This window comes from Aplidium turbinatum, chromosome 3, assembly GCF_918807975.1.
Source record: "Aplidium turbinatum chromosome 3, kaAplTurb1.1, whole genome shotgun sequence".
NCBI classification, from domain to species: Eukaryota; Metazoa; Chordata; class Ascidiacea; order Aplousobranchia; family Polyclinidae; genus Aplidium; species Aplidium turbinatum.
In genome coordinates this window covers 41,081,010-41,095,209 of record NC_137474.1, presented here as the reverse complement: position 1 = coordinate 41,095,209, position 14,200 = coordinate 41,081,010, and the positions used below count along the sequence as shown (strand labels likewise).

The 14,200-nt window shown below is 36.1% G+C and overlaps 1 long non-coding RNA gene across 1 annotated transcript; it reads left to right on the top strand.

Annotated features, from left to right (window-relative positions):
- Positions 1-4,155, top strand: LOC145767530 (uncharacterized). The gene is made up of 3 exons (XR_014288798.1): positions 1-131; positions 2,231-2,334; positions 3,248-4,155. It is a non-coding gene; the product is annotated as an uncharacterized LOC145767530 (long non-coding RNA).
- Positions 4,156-14,200: the final 10,045 nt, after the last annotated feature.

Here is a 14,200-nt window from a genome sequence, read left to right as displayed (position 1 = left end):
CCAATTTCTAATTTCATATTTTGAATATTCCATTTGTTGATACATTTCAAGATGAAACCGAGCTGGATTTTTGTGTTGGTTTGTCTTCTGCTTTGCATCTGCAGGATCAGTAGCAGAGCAGAATTTGGCTCGTAAGGCATACTATCAAATATGGAAGAGAATTAAGAGATAAATATTTTCAATTAAGCATCAAATGAAATCAATTCTTAACACTTTGAATTTTGATTGTTGTTCCAGACAATTGTTCACCTAATCAAACGTCATATAAAAACCGTTCAGGTCTACTGAATGTTAGCGTATTACGTCATAGAATTTTTCCTAAACATGAGCAGAGATTGCACCATCGTTCGTAAGACTTGTGTCAAACCTGTTTAAAGCTAAAACCTCAATTGCTAAGGTAACAGGGATCAGTTTTCAATAGATGTTACAGAAAATATATTTCGCACTTATTCAGTGCATCTTCAGTTCTGAACCTGTTTAAACCTGTTTCAGTTTGAAACCTGTTTAAACATGAAACATTGCATCATCACCTTTGACACCTGTTTGAATTGCGTGACAATGTCTTTCACTATTGCGTCACAGTACGGCGTACGTGAGTTTGAGATATTGCTATCTATTCTGGTCATTCGTGAAATGGTTGCTTGAGAGTTAGTCGCACATTTAACTGTTTGTTTAGTGCTTGCTAGCTGGACAAAAATTCCGTCTTTATCCAAGTAATCTGTTCTGTAGTGACAAGTTTTAGTGGTGTACGGTGTTGCATCCCGATTTCGATAGCCGCGGGCTAATTTTACAGAAATACAATTCTCGAATAGACGTTTCAGAGGAGTGTTTCTTTTCGGTCATTACATACAGACGAACGGATTCGGGAATCTTATGTTACAATTTTCCCACGAAGAGATTATGGTTTACCGCTGTGACCAATTGTTTAAACTTTAAACAATTTAACCTTTAAACTTTGAAGCATTATGATTTCAATAGAAATTTTAATATTTGCTTTACTCTGGTTATAATTAATGCTATTGCAGCTCCAAATCACTATACTGCAGTAACGTTGTAGGCTACAATAAAATTTATGCATTAAATAGGATTTAATCGTATTTTTTTCATTTATTTACTGGTACATTTGTCAAAACTTACAACTCTCATGCTTGAAAAGTAGCTTACGACTACAATACAAACAGTATATAATAATCTTTGTTATCACAAACATGTTCTTGAACATGAAAAAGTGTTCATTCCTTTTGCTTGTTATGATGCGACCTTTTGTGGTTGTTGCTTGTACTTGGAATCATATTGGTTATTTCAAACAGAATATGCAATAGATTGAGTTTCGCTTTTAGCAGCATGATCGTTGCTTACTTCACAAATTTAGATACAAATGACCTGTTTTACCCTGATGTTGGGTGAGCAATAAGTTGAAACAACATCTTCAGGCTAGTATCAGGCAAAAACAGATCGTTTGCATCTATGTTTTTGAGTGAATATTCAAACAATTTTTTTTAATGAATGACTTATTTGTTTGGAACGTAAATTAAATCGGTTCCATACTTTAGTCGCATAACAGTCAAAAATAAATCAACAACTAACGTGTTTTATCCTTGTCTGACCAATGGTACGACACCCAGAGAAGCCCAATAGTCGCAAAGAAGATTTTATTCCTTAGGCTTAAATTTGCAATACAAAAGATGCAATTTTTAAACCGAAGCAAACCACAAAATGTTTCTGTGATTTATTTGTTATGTTTGCTTGTGTTGAAATAATAAAACAGAAATAAATAATGCAGTTTAAAAAAAAAATCAAACCAAATTACGAAACGATAAATAAAAAAGAGTAAGCAGAGCTGAGTGAAAATATCTTTATGTGAAGGTGTGGTGGATTAATGTTGGTGTTGAGATCGGCATAGAACTGCTGGTTTACTGTAACACTTTCTCTTTGTAACCTCAAAAGCATCACCCATTACATCTTTAATTGAACAAATCTTTCTAGCAATTCCCAAGCTAAAGAAAGACTGCAAGTAGCCTAAGAGTTCGTACCACTCCACCAACCAGGAAAATAAATGAAGTAGATTTATTTTATTTTCTTGTTTTCAATTTTTCTGTGAAGTTTAAGGGATTCTGGCGTGTCCCAAGTTGGAGTTCCGTATTTTCCGCCAAAACCTAGCAAAAACAAGATGTTTGTTTTACTCATGAAGAAAATTAATAATCATCACTAATAAATGTATCGTTGTTAGGCATGGAACTAGCAACGCTGAAACAATAAAACATTGGAGATCACACAATATACCCTCCGACACTCAGGAAAAGGGAAAAGATACCTCAGGCAACAAGATATCAGGTAAGATCAACAGATTTGGTAGGTACTTTAACATTACCCACTCGTCGAAAAGGTACGCAATCATGCGTGACATGTTCATTCGCGATTCAGCTGATTTCAGTCATGTGACTCGACACGTGATATTCTGATCGAAAAATTTTGATACAAAAAAATTTAACTGAATGCTTCACCACAACCACCGTTGCCTAATGGTTAGGGCAGAGGAGTAGTAATTTCGATTTCGTGGGTTCGATTCCCACCCTCTGCTAATACTATTTTTTCTTCTGCAACTGAACTGAGTGCAAGAAGGATCTAATTGGTAGCCACTTTAACAAGTCGAAATTGTGACTAAAACACAAAGCAATTTCACATTGAAAAGCAGGCAGTCTTCGACGAGTGGGTGATGTAAAAGTGCCTACCAACAGATTTAACATGATTTTGAATCAAGCAGGGTTTCCAATTTTCAGTTCGAAAGAAGAATCAACTCAATGATGAAAAAATGAATCTCAAAATTTTTTGATATTGTATTTAGAAAGAAGGTAAAAACTAATTGTACATTTAACCACTTGAAAACGTGCGTTTTCCATAACGCTACAAATCTAGTGTGGAACACTATGGACAATTGAAATCAATGTGACTTCTTGTTTTGTTTTACTATTACTTTGAAGCGAATCCAGCAAGTAGTGTTAGGAGTGAAAATTTCAATAAAACACAATCATGTATAAGTGTACATTAATCCGACCTTGAAAATGCATCGTAAATAAAGTTACTTTTTTCTGTTTGAAGGGGGATATCGTCCCAACTTCCCTTCCTCCCCTGGATCCTCTATTAATTTTACTGTACTTGGTGTTTCGATACAAAACACATTTTTTCCAACTTTGTCTTGTAGCCTATGCAGCCTACTCCTTACATTTGTTGATGATCCTCATTTCAGATGTGTCTTCATTTGACGTAGAGGACATGGAAGCCTTGTATGAAAAGCTGATGGATGTAGAAGACGAACTTGAAAAACGGATTCATTGAATTTTGTTGAAATTGCATTTACACAGAATGAATTGACGAATATGAACTGTGCCTTGTTTGTGATTACTAAACGTGATAGTTTGTAATTGGTGTGGATGCATGCTTATAGTTGTAACTTGAAGGGCATGTGTACCCAACCTTTATGTGGTCATAGATCCATTTCGAAAACTATAATGCTTGCAAACATTTAAACTCCTGAGAGTAAACATGAATTAAATTTATTCAATGCGCTTTTATATGTATGTATATTAATTATTACATTATAGTATTGTGTTTTTAAATAAATGCATTTCAGCTCTCCCTTATAATTTATAACATTCCACATATCTCGAATAAGCTGAGCACCCCAGAATAAAGTGTTTTGTCAAACGATTATTTTGCTTTCGTTTTTATGTAATTTCGTTTTTAAATAACATGAAAATTAAAGTTTCAGATTTTCAGCTGCCGGACCATGAAAAAGGTTTCCAATCACGTGACACATTGTTTTAATGACAAAGTATTGTTACGTCATTTGAACAAATGTTTTAGTGATGTTGAACATTTTTATTTCGTATTTCTGTCGGTTGTGTGGTCGAATAGCGAGAGCACTTTTCACAACGTTCGAATGGATGACAGATCGATACCGCTCCAAAGCACGCACTTGTGTTTCTACACGTCACTTATTGGCATGTAATTAGAAGCAGCTGACTCGATGACTTCACATCCTTTCACTGCATCCATTTGTTTGTTGTATTGGTTATAGCTTCAGTGATTCTCGATGTACTGTATGTTGCGTCAGTGTGTGCAAAATAAAAAATAAATATTGTGCTATTCTGCTGATGAAATACTTCGTTGCTACAACTTTCGCAAGATATACGCAAAGAAAATCTTATTGATTTATTTTTCGAATAGTTACAAAAGTAAAGAAGTTTAGAAAGAAAAATAAAGTTTTTGTGATAGACAAGTTCTCAATGATGGTTTTAAAATTAAATTTGTCAAGTCAGATCAAACGAAAACCGTTTTTGAAAAGTTTTTCTTAAAGCGACAAATTCAATAAAAGCATTGCTTGGCACGATTAGTCCATTAGGCATAGGATGACTGCCATTAACGCGATCACTTACATTGTAAGTTACAGTGTTTCTCAACCCCAAGTCCGCGGACCCACGCCGAAGTTCCTAACTGAGTGACATATATTATTTACTTATTATGATTACCATAACAAAAGCTTTATAAAACATAGCTAAACATAAACATAAAGTGAGCATCTAGACTTGACGAAAATTGCCGTCTTTACATAACTCTTTTAATGTTCGCAAGTATGCGGCAATGGTTTCGGAATTGTGGTGGTTTCGAGTTGCGAGTACATGGCGAGCATATATTTCGTTTTTTGGCTGAACGAAAATTTGTTCGAGTTGAAGCTTAGCATCCTCGTACGAAGTGGTATTGCTAATAAAGCGATACACTCGTGGAGACACGTATTTGAATAGAACACACAACTTGTTTAAATTTTCTTGGGGTAAAACCGCTAGGAAAGTCTCAAAAGTTCTTATCCAATGCCGCCACATCCAACAACCATTCTGTTTCCTTCTCGCTTGGATCAATATCCAATTTGTCTGGTCTCAACCCTTTATCCATTTCTTCTATTTATCTTTTCAAAAGCTATGTTTTACAAATTGACATATTTTATTTACTTAATAAGATTACCATAACAAAAGTTTTATAAAACATAGCTAAACATAAACATAAAGTAAGCAAATAAACTTTATACAACCCTTAAATAAACTTAGCACAACTGAAAAATGAACAAAGAGAAATATGTGAACAAGAGCTTCGCGAATCAGGCCAGAAGCCAACACGTCGACTGTGCACAGAGCACGCAAGATTAATTAAACACAACTAAACAGAAGAGAGAAGAGTTTTACAACACTGAGCCTGCGAGCACATTCACTTAAGGAAAGTTGTTATTTAATTTTATCTACAATTGTCGGCCAAAGTTAACTTGGGAAAAGGTAATAATAAAACACTGACGACAATAAAATGTACTGAGATCCGGCCGTGAAGTAAATATCCGATGTGAAAGCAGGTAACAGGGCGTGCAATTAGCCAATCATTTGGAGTGGGGCCTGTAGGCTAAGTGTAGAATTGTAAATCACATATAAACTCAGCTAGTAGCGTTGATATAAGTACTTTTGTACCTTGGCTTGCAATCATTTTAAATCCAGAAATTTTCCCTTGGGGCCTGAAATAAAAAAAGCAAAGAAACACTTGATTCTTCGGAGTTTTATTGTTATTGTTAGGAGTGTCTTCTTTGGAAGACTTGGGGCTCACATCAGTACGTGGCCAAATTGCTCTCCTAACAACCATGAATTCAGCTCAATATAAAAACACTTAGGCTAATTATTGTTTATTATTATGATCTTGTATGTTTCATGTTGTATCAGAAAAATATCTGTAGACTAGTCAAGGATATCTAAAGAAGGGGATACGAAGGCTTTTAATACGCCTGACAGTAGAAGGGCTTCTGTTTATCGTAAATCATCTCTGTTTTTCAAACAAAATGTCAATTATCGCCGATAGTAGCCTACTTTAATGAACCTTGTTTTGATAACCTGCATCGCGCTGTTAAGATCAGGCCTGGGTATTCATTGTATGCTCATGGTTAGCCACTTAGCCTATAGGCCTACACAGTGGCGTACGCAGGGGGGGGGCCATTGGGCCATGCCCCCCCCCCCCTTAAAAATGGTTTAGTAGTTAACGACGTAGATTAAGGCATTTAATATGTTTTGCATTGCTGTGTCAAAGCAATCACTGTAACAATGTTGTTTTATAGACTAAGCCAATACGAAATACATGGCCCAATCCACCTACCCCACCCCAGGTATACTAATGTAGCAGAGTGTTCTGTAAGCCTATTATAGTGATTAGTGAGAGAGAAATGGATAAAGTCTAAACTAAAACCATACTGGGATATCATGAAGACGTTGGGGGGGGGGGTTGGGGGTTACAATCCCACTTTGGCACGCGTGTGACGTCACGATATTGAGAATGATGCTTTCAGTCTCTTTATACTTGGGAATGATGCTTTCAGTCTAAAAAAAAAACTAGCCTAATTTTAAACAAAACTGCATTAAAAGAGCGAGTTTTGCCAATACCAAACATTCAAACATCTCAGCCAGGAATTAACAACAAGAAAACATAGAGACTTAGCTTTATTTCCGAAAAATGCCGAAGAAAACATGATCTTATCCTTTTGCTATGCCACCTGACAGCACCATCTTACAGGAATATTCATACCCACATTTTTGTTGAAAATGCTCTCAGAATGCACCAAATTCAAAGTAATTTTTCAAAATTTTCTGGTGGAAGCCCCCCAGACTCCCCGCCGCTGGATGTCGTCTTAAGCGAAAACGCCGTGGGGCTTCGCCCGCCGGTCGTCAAAACCCCCCCTTTCAAAATTCCTGGCTACGCTACTCTCAATGCCCCCCCCCCTTGAGAAAATCCTGCGTACGCCACTGGGCCTACATGTTAATTCAACCACCCGTATACTTGCTTTACATCTATAGCCTACTGCAAAGTGCAAAGAAAAACAGCTTACTGGTAACTTTTGAATTGTCTTTCCAAACAAGTATTCTTTAAATATGCTCTATGTAACATTTACTAACGGTCTTCTGTAGCTGCCTGTATACCAGCTGCAATGTAAAACTTTCTGCAATTTTCAAAAGAACCTGTTTCACGCGCTACAAACTATACCACCCTGGTAGCGTCCTAAGAATAAGGCAATCGCTGTGAGCTTTCGCATCCCCTTCTTTAGACATCTTGAGACTAGTGCCACACTTCTAATGTCATGACCATGTCAAAATGTTTTCGAAATGGTCAAGAATCCTTGCTTTATGAATGTAAGTTGTTATGTAGTTTTTCAAAATGTTAGACCGGTCTTTTCCTAACGCATCTGTTCTTTTCTTAATGCACGTAAAACAGATGAACAACAAACCAATCGTGTTGAAAAATAGATGAATTAGTTCTTTTATTTTGTTCAATCCTGTATTTTACTTTGTTGATGAGTATAGGCTTAAAATGTTTCTACTATCCCCACCTTGCTCAACTGTTGAACTGAACCAAGGAATAACAACTTGCAATTTTTTATTACGCACTCCAATTGAAATTATAAGATAAGAAAACTGCAGTTAGTATTTTATTCACTGTGGAATTGTAGGAATGACAGGCAGACCGCATTGGCAACTCAGTTAAGCGCACGGCTTTGTGCGTATGAAAACCGCAAGTTCAATTAGCTCCTGGGGTGTGCACTAAAGCCACGCATTTTAATGACTGCTCTTCATTAGGCAGCAGTTAGTGGATTGAATATATTACATACAACATTTCAACAATATGCGGAAACTTCACTCTGTCAATCTTGGTAACCGGCTCTGTGTCAGTGGTTCAAAGCTTCTACAAGTATGCGAAACTGCAAGGAATATCCTTTCAGAAGCTTTCTCATTGCAAGGACAAAGATTGAAATCAACATAACAACAATTTCTTTCTCAATGGAAACTAACTATCACCAGCAACAAGCGTTTAGATGTGTGAAAAGTTAAAGCTTTTTTAACGTTAAAGTGCAACTGCACGATCGAATTAACATTGACTAGAATCCATTGCCAAAACATCCGGTACCTGTTGAAAAACTCACTTCCTTACAACTGAGGCTCACAGCCGAGAAACCGACCCTTTTCCCACGCTCTCTAGCGCTTCTCTATCACGCTACCTGGAAGTGGCAAACTCGTCAACGCCACCTAGTGATATGACGTCAGTTGGAGTCGAACTTAGTGGAGACCAAACTAGCCGAGATAGGCTTGGTTGCTAGTGAATGCGCAAATTTATAAGGCATCCATAATGAAGACGCATCTTTCAGCCAGCATTATACAAATTTATTTGTTCATGCCTGTGTGCCAGGAGTGGTTTGCGAAGCCCATCGCCGAAGGCTAGTTTCGTAGATTACAACAGCTAAACTTGGTTATATCGAAAACATTTTGTATTGTATTGTAGGACATAGTACAGTCGACTATCATGCGATAACGCTTTAGCATTCATTGGGAATGTTTTCGCAGTGTTGACATCTAGGTTTTTTCAAAATAATCTAGATGAACCTAAAAAAAAGACCAGAATAAACCAAATTGAAGCAGAAATAAACTAAAACAATAAACCAACATACAATACTGATGACAAATCGCATTACGACACACAAATCGAAAACAAACCAGACCAAACGGTTGCAAATAAACCAGATTTGGTTTTAAAAATACTAAAATGGTAACACTGGTCTTCGGAACCCAGCATAAGCTCCATCGTCGCTGGGGTACTTTCTGCGGATGAAAGAACAATGCAGGATGGCAGCACGACTCTGTTCGACTTGCCCAGAACTTCTCCATCCAACAGCCACTCCAGCACGTGCCTATAAGCGACCAGCCTGAATTGCCTGGGAGATATAACAGCTTCGTTTAATAATAATGAATTGAACAATTACGCAACCAGCTCTTGAAAGGCTGTTGAACACTAAACAAGCTCAAGTAAACTCACTCATTTGACAACTTTTCATCGCGTCCTCTGGGCTTGCCATCTTTTTCCCAAATTTTCACCATTTTAAATGTTTGGCTCAGAACTACAATAATCTAAGAAACGAAGTTGCAAGAGAAATGTTTTGTTTTAAAAGTTCGTACTTCGTAGAGATATACTTGAACGAAAGACTTGAAGCTTACAAGAATGTCACATAACATTGGTTAAGACGTACCGTACCTTACCTCGCATGGGCTTATGACAGCTTTGGTCTGTCCCTTAACCAACAATTTCAATGGATAAGTCAACATACCTGGCTTATTTTTTTCAAATTCGAGATTGCAAAGAGCCTATACTACCTGCCTTCACATAAAGAGCACGTGCAACAAGATCGAAGCAGCAAAACAAACCTCCTTCCTCTAGCTAGGACAAACACAACTAAAGGACTTGCAAAAGCGAGCGATTGTCGCTTCGGTCTGACTCCAACTGACGTCATAAACCGCGTGTTGCGCAATGCATTCCGCCATTGCAGGAACGTGGCCAAAAATACAAGCGCGTGGAAAACCATAGTTTTGATAATTTTTATTGAGATAAATATAGCCTTAAAAAGTAAGGGCGAGGTTGGTATTTACAGATTGAAACATGCTCTTTCAGATAAAGTGCGGTCAAAGTCATCGTGCAGTTGCACTTTAAGATTTGATCATTTTAAAAAGTAACGACCACGATCAAAAGAATAAACAGTAAACACAAAACTTTACGTTTTATCCTTGAAGGAAACTTATGCGAGCGCTGCTGCCAATCGTTCAAGTTTGTAAACAAAATAAAAAATATATGTTGTTTCAACGAAGGCAGAATAGCTATTAATTTTCTATAAACCGGCTTTATAGTTTCCTTCCTTTTCATCGTCGTTCAACGACGTCTCTAATAAATTTATCTTCAGATTTTTTGATTTTTTTTTATCTATATCAAGATACATCCGTTTTGCTCGTTTACATAAGCCAGCACCAAGTCTAAGTTTACGAAAAGGACGAGTGTTGCTTCAGATTAAAGTGGATAGGATTTTGTTCTTATGCTACTTGCAAAGAAGAAAACATGTCAAGAGATATGAAAAGCAATTTTGTGTCAAAAATACATTTACGGCAAGAACTAACCTAAAAGCGATTTCAGACATTTATTTACAAGCACACAATAATGTAGCCTACATCATTGTTTAGGAATACTTAATTCAAGTTCACTTATTGAACTTTTTCTTTCCACAGACCTCATTCCCAACTTTATATTGTGAATATTCTATTTGTTGATACTTTTCAAGATGAATCTGAACTGGATTTTTGTGTTGGTTTGTCTTCTACTTTGCATCTGCAGGATTAGTAGCAGAGAAGTGTACCAGTAAGGCATATATAGCCTACTATCAAATATAGTAGAGAATTGAGAGATAGATATTTTCAATTAAACATAAAATGATATCAATTTTTAACACTTTGGAACAATTTTGATTGTTTAAAGCATTATGATTTCAATAGGAATTTTAATATTTGTTTCACCCTGGTTTTTAATGCTGTTGCAGCTCCAAATGACTACACTGCTTTACAGTAATGTTGTAAGCTACAATAGAATTTATGCATTAAATAGTATTTGATCGTATTCTTTTAATTTCGTTACTGATAAATTTGTCAAAACTTATGTCTCTCATGCTTGAAAAGTAAAACTACGTTACAAACAGTATGTAATCTTTGCTATCCCAAACATGTCCACGAAAAAGGATTGATTCCCTTTATTTGTTATGCGGCGAACTTTTGTGGTTGTTGCTTACACCTGAAAAGATATTGGTTAATTTAAAGAGAATATGCAATAGATTGAGTATCGCTTTTGGCGAGTTTATGAATCGGAGTTCAGTATTTTTGGTCAAATTTTTCATGCGAAATTGTAACGGCAAAAAAACATGTTTGATGCTCTGTTGAAAGAATTCAATAATCATCAACAAACGTATCATTTTCAGAAGTGGACTCGGCGTTATCAAAGAAACAGATTTGTACAACAAACTAAAACCAACTAAACAACTACCCACAACAAAAATACCTGAAACTGACCAAGATGGAATCGAAAACTTAAGCAACGCCATGTTAGGTAAGATCAATATGATATTGGAATCAAGCAGAGTTTCTAAATTTCAGTTTGCAGAAGAATCGACTGAATTGTGAACAACATTAAAACTGTAAAAAATAAAGCTAGAAAATATTACCTTACAACAACGTAATGGCATAGGCTTAACTTTGGTCTATTACTACTGCATTGCCATAGGTATGGTCAGTACAGCGTAGCGTCCAAGCAACAAAGTGGACACGTGCTTTTATTTAATTTTTTTTTTTTTGTAAGGTTGGTTTAAAAAGTTTGTAAATTATGAAATATCAGGTGTGGGGTAAAGAAATCACTTCTTGTATTGTTTTACTTTTACTCTGGAGCGAATCTAGCAAGCAGCGTTAGGGGTGGCAATTTAACAAAATACAATGATGTGTAAGTGTACATTAATCCAACCATGAAAATACATCGCAAATAAAGTTACTTTTCTATGTTGTAGAGGGGGGTCATCTTCCGAGACGCTCCCCCTCCCACTGGATCTGCCATTGCTTTAACTGTGCTTAGTGTTTTGATACAAAATATATTTGTGTTTTCTAACTTTGGCTTGTAGCTTATGCAGTTTACTCCTTGCACTTGTTGATGATTCTTATTTCAGATCTGTCTTCATTTGATGTGGAGGACGTGGAAGCCATGCAACAAAAACTAAAGGACTTAGAAGAACTTCAAAAACTGATTATAATTATTGAACTTGTGCTAAAACTGTAGTTATGTGCTAAGTAAAACTGTGCTAAAACTGTAATATATTGCATATAATACAAACAGTAGGCTATATAATAATCTTTGTATCACAAACATGTTCTTGAACATGAAAAAGTGTTCATTCCTTTTGCTTGTTATGTGGCGACCTTTTGTGGTTGTTGCTTGTACTTGGAATCATATTGGTTATTTCAAACAGAATATGCAATAGATTGAGTTTCGCTTTTAGCAGCATGATCGTTGCTTACTTCACAAATTTAGATACAAATGACCTGTTTTACCCTGATGTTGGCTGAGCAATAAGTTGAAACAACATCTTCAGGCTAGTATCAGCCTAAAACAGGTCCTTTGCATCTATGTTTGTAAAACTAAAGAGAATATTTTAAACCAATTTTTGATTTTGATAAATGACTTATTTTGTTTGGAACGTAGCCTAAGTTAAATTGGTTCCATATTTTAGTCGCATTATAGTCAAAAATAAATCAACAACTAACGTGTTTTATCCTTGTCTGACCAATGGTGCGAGACCCAGTGAAGCCCGATTTTCGCTAAGAAGATTTTTATTCGTTAGACTTAAATTTGAAATACAAAAGATGCAATTTTTAAACCTAAGCAAACCACAAAATGTTTCTGTGATTTATTTGTTATGTTCGCTTGTGTTGAAATAATAAAACAGACTGGACAACAATTTTTTTGAAAATTTTTGTTTATCATAATTTTAGAGTGTTTTCGTATGTTGTTCGGGTCGCTAATTTCAAAAATGCCGTTAAAATTTTTGTAATGTCAATGAGTCCGTCACAACTTATAATTTTATGAAATCATGATTTCAAGTTATATTCATTACAAATATCTCTTACATGGCGTAAAAATTGCGTACCACATCTAAAAAAAAACACAATAAACACATAGTAAGACAAACAGTATGGACACCTGATCAAAAATGCACATTGGAAAGGGTCTTTCGTTTGTATATGGTGTCAAACTCCCGTAACAAACTCCAAATGTAATCTCCCATCATGACTTCATCTCACCTCCCTTGGTAGCGTTTTTCCATAACTGAAATGTCTTGATGAAACCGTTCACCATGCTCCTCGCTTAGATGGCCCAAGTTATCACGGAAAAAGTCCAAATGAGAATGCAAATAGTGCAATTTTATGGACATGCGGCATCCAAGCTTTTAGTAGCTTTCAATCAAATTTGAAACAATCATAACGTGGTCTTCTCTTCTATAGTTACCAAGAAATCCTTCCACTGTCATTCGAAAAGCTTGCCAAGCACGTTTTTCCAAAGCAGTCATTGATTCCTCCAGTTCTTTTGATGCCAACATTTTCCTTATTTGGGGCCCAACAAATATCCCACCCTTTACTTTAGCTTCAGAAAGGTTTGGAAACATAGAGCGAATGTGTTGAAAGGCACAACTTGCTGGTCCCAAGTATTACTGGAAGTAATACTTTACTCCTTTCAATGAGGGGTACATTTTTGACATTGTGGAAGCCTGGGGTGAGTTCTTCGCGTACTGGCCAGTCTTTTTTCAAGTAGTGTGCTGCTCATCTGCTCTGCTATTCCACAAACAAAGAAAGCAAGAATGTTTGGTATAGCCTCCTTGCAAACCCAACAACAAAGCAATCATTTTAAAATCTCCACACACGTCCCAATTGTGGTTTTATGTATTGTGTCAAGTCCAGCAATATTTTTACTTTGGCACTAATACCAGTAGACAGCAGTGAAAACCATGATACCGAAGCCAGCAAGTAGCTTAAACCATGCAACATGGATCACTGGGCCGCTTCATTTGCTTTTCTACTTTTTCTTACCAAATTTAACCATCTAAAAGCATGCTAACACTATCAAATTTACACAGCAAACTTCACCAGTCACTAAAGTCCTTGCCTTCAACGGCTGACTAGCTAAACAACAAAGGCTTAGCCACTAGCTCAACTCTCCGAGAAATGTGACCAGTTGTAAACCGCCAAAATTTTGACCAATCACGTGTTCAAAAAATTTCCACGTTGCAAGTTTATAGCTCTTTAGCAGTATCTAGCGAGTGATGAAAAGGAATAATAAATGATTTAGGCAGGATGTGTGATATCGAACAGCACTTTAAAGAAAATTATAATCTCAATTAATGCGCAATATTTTGACTAATTTTCAAATATAACTAAAAAGGTTTTTCGCAAATATCTTCCAAACCATTGACACTAGACAAAAACTAGCACCAAATTCGGCATCAGAGACCTCAAAAACATATAGAAACAATGAGTAAGATAGATAAACAAAAAATTGTTGTCCAGTATAATGCAGAAATCAAACCAAATTACGAAACGATAAATAAAAAAGAGTAAGCAGAGCTGAGTGAAAATATCTTTATGTGAAGGTGTGGTGGATTGATGTTGGTGTTGAGATCGGCATAGAACTTTAGGTTTACTGTAACACTTTCTCTTTGTACGTCAAAAGCATCACCCATTACATCTTTAATTGAACAAATCTTTCTAGCAATTCCCAA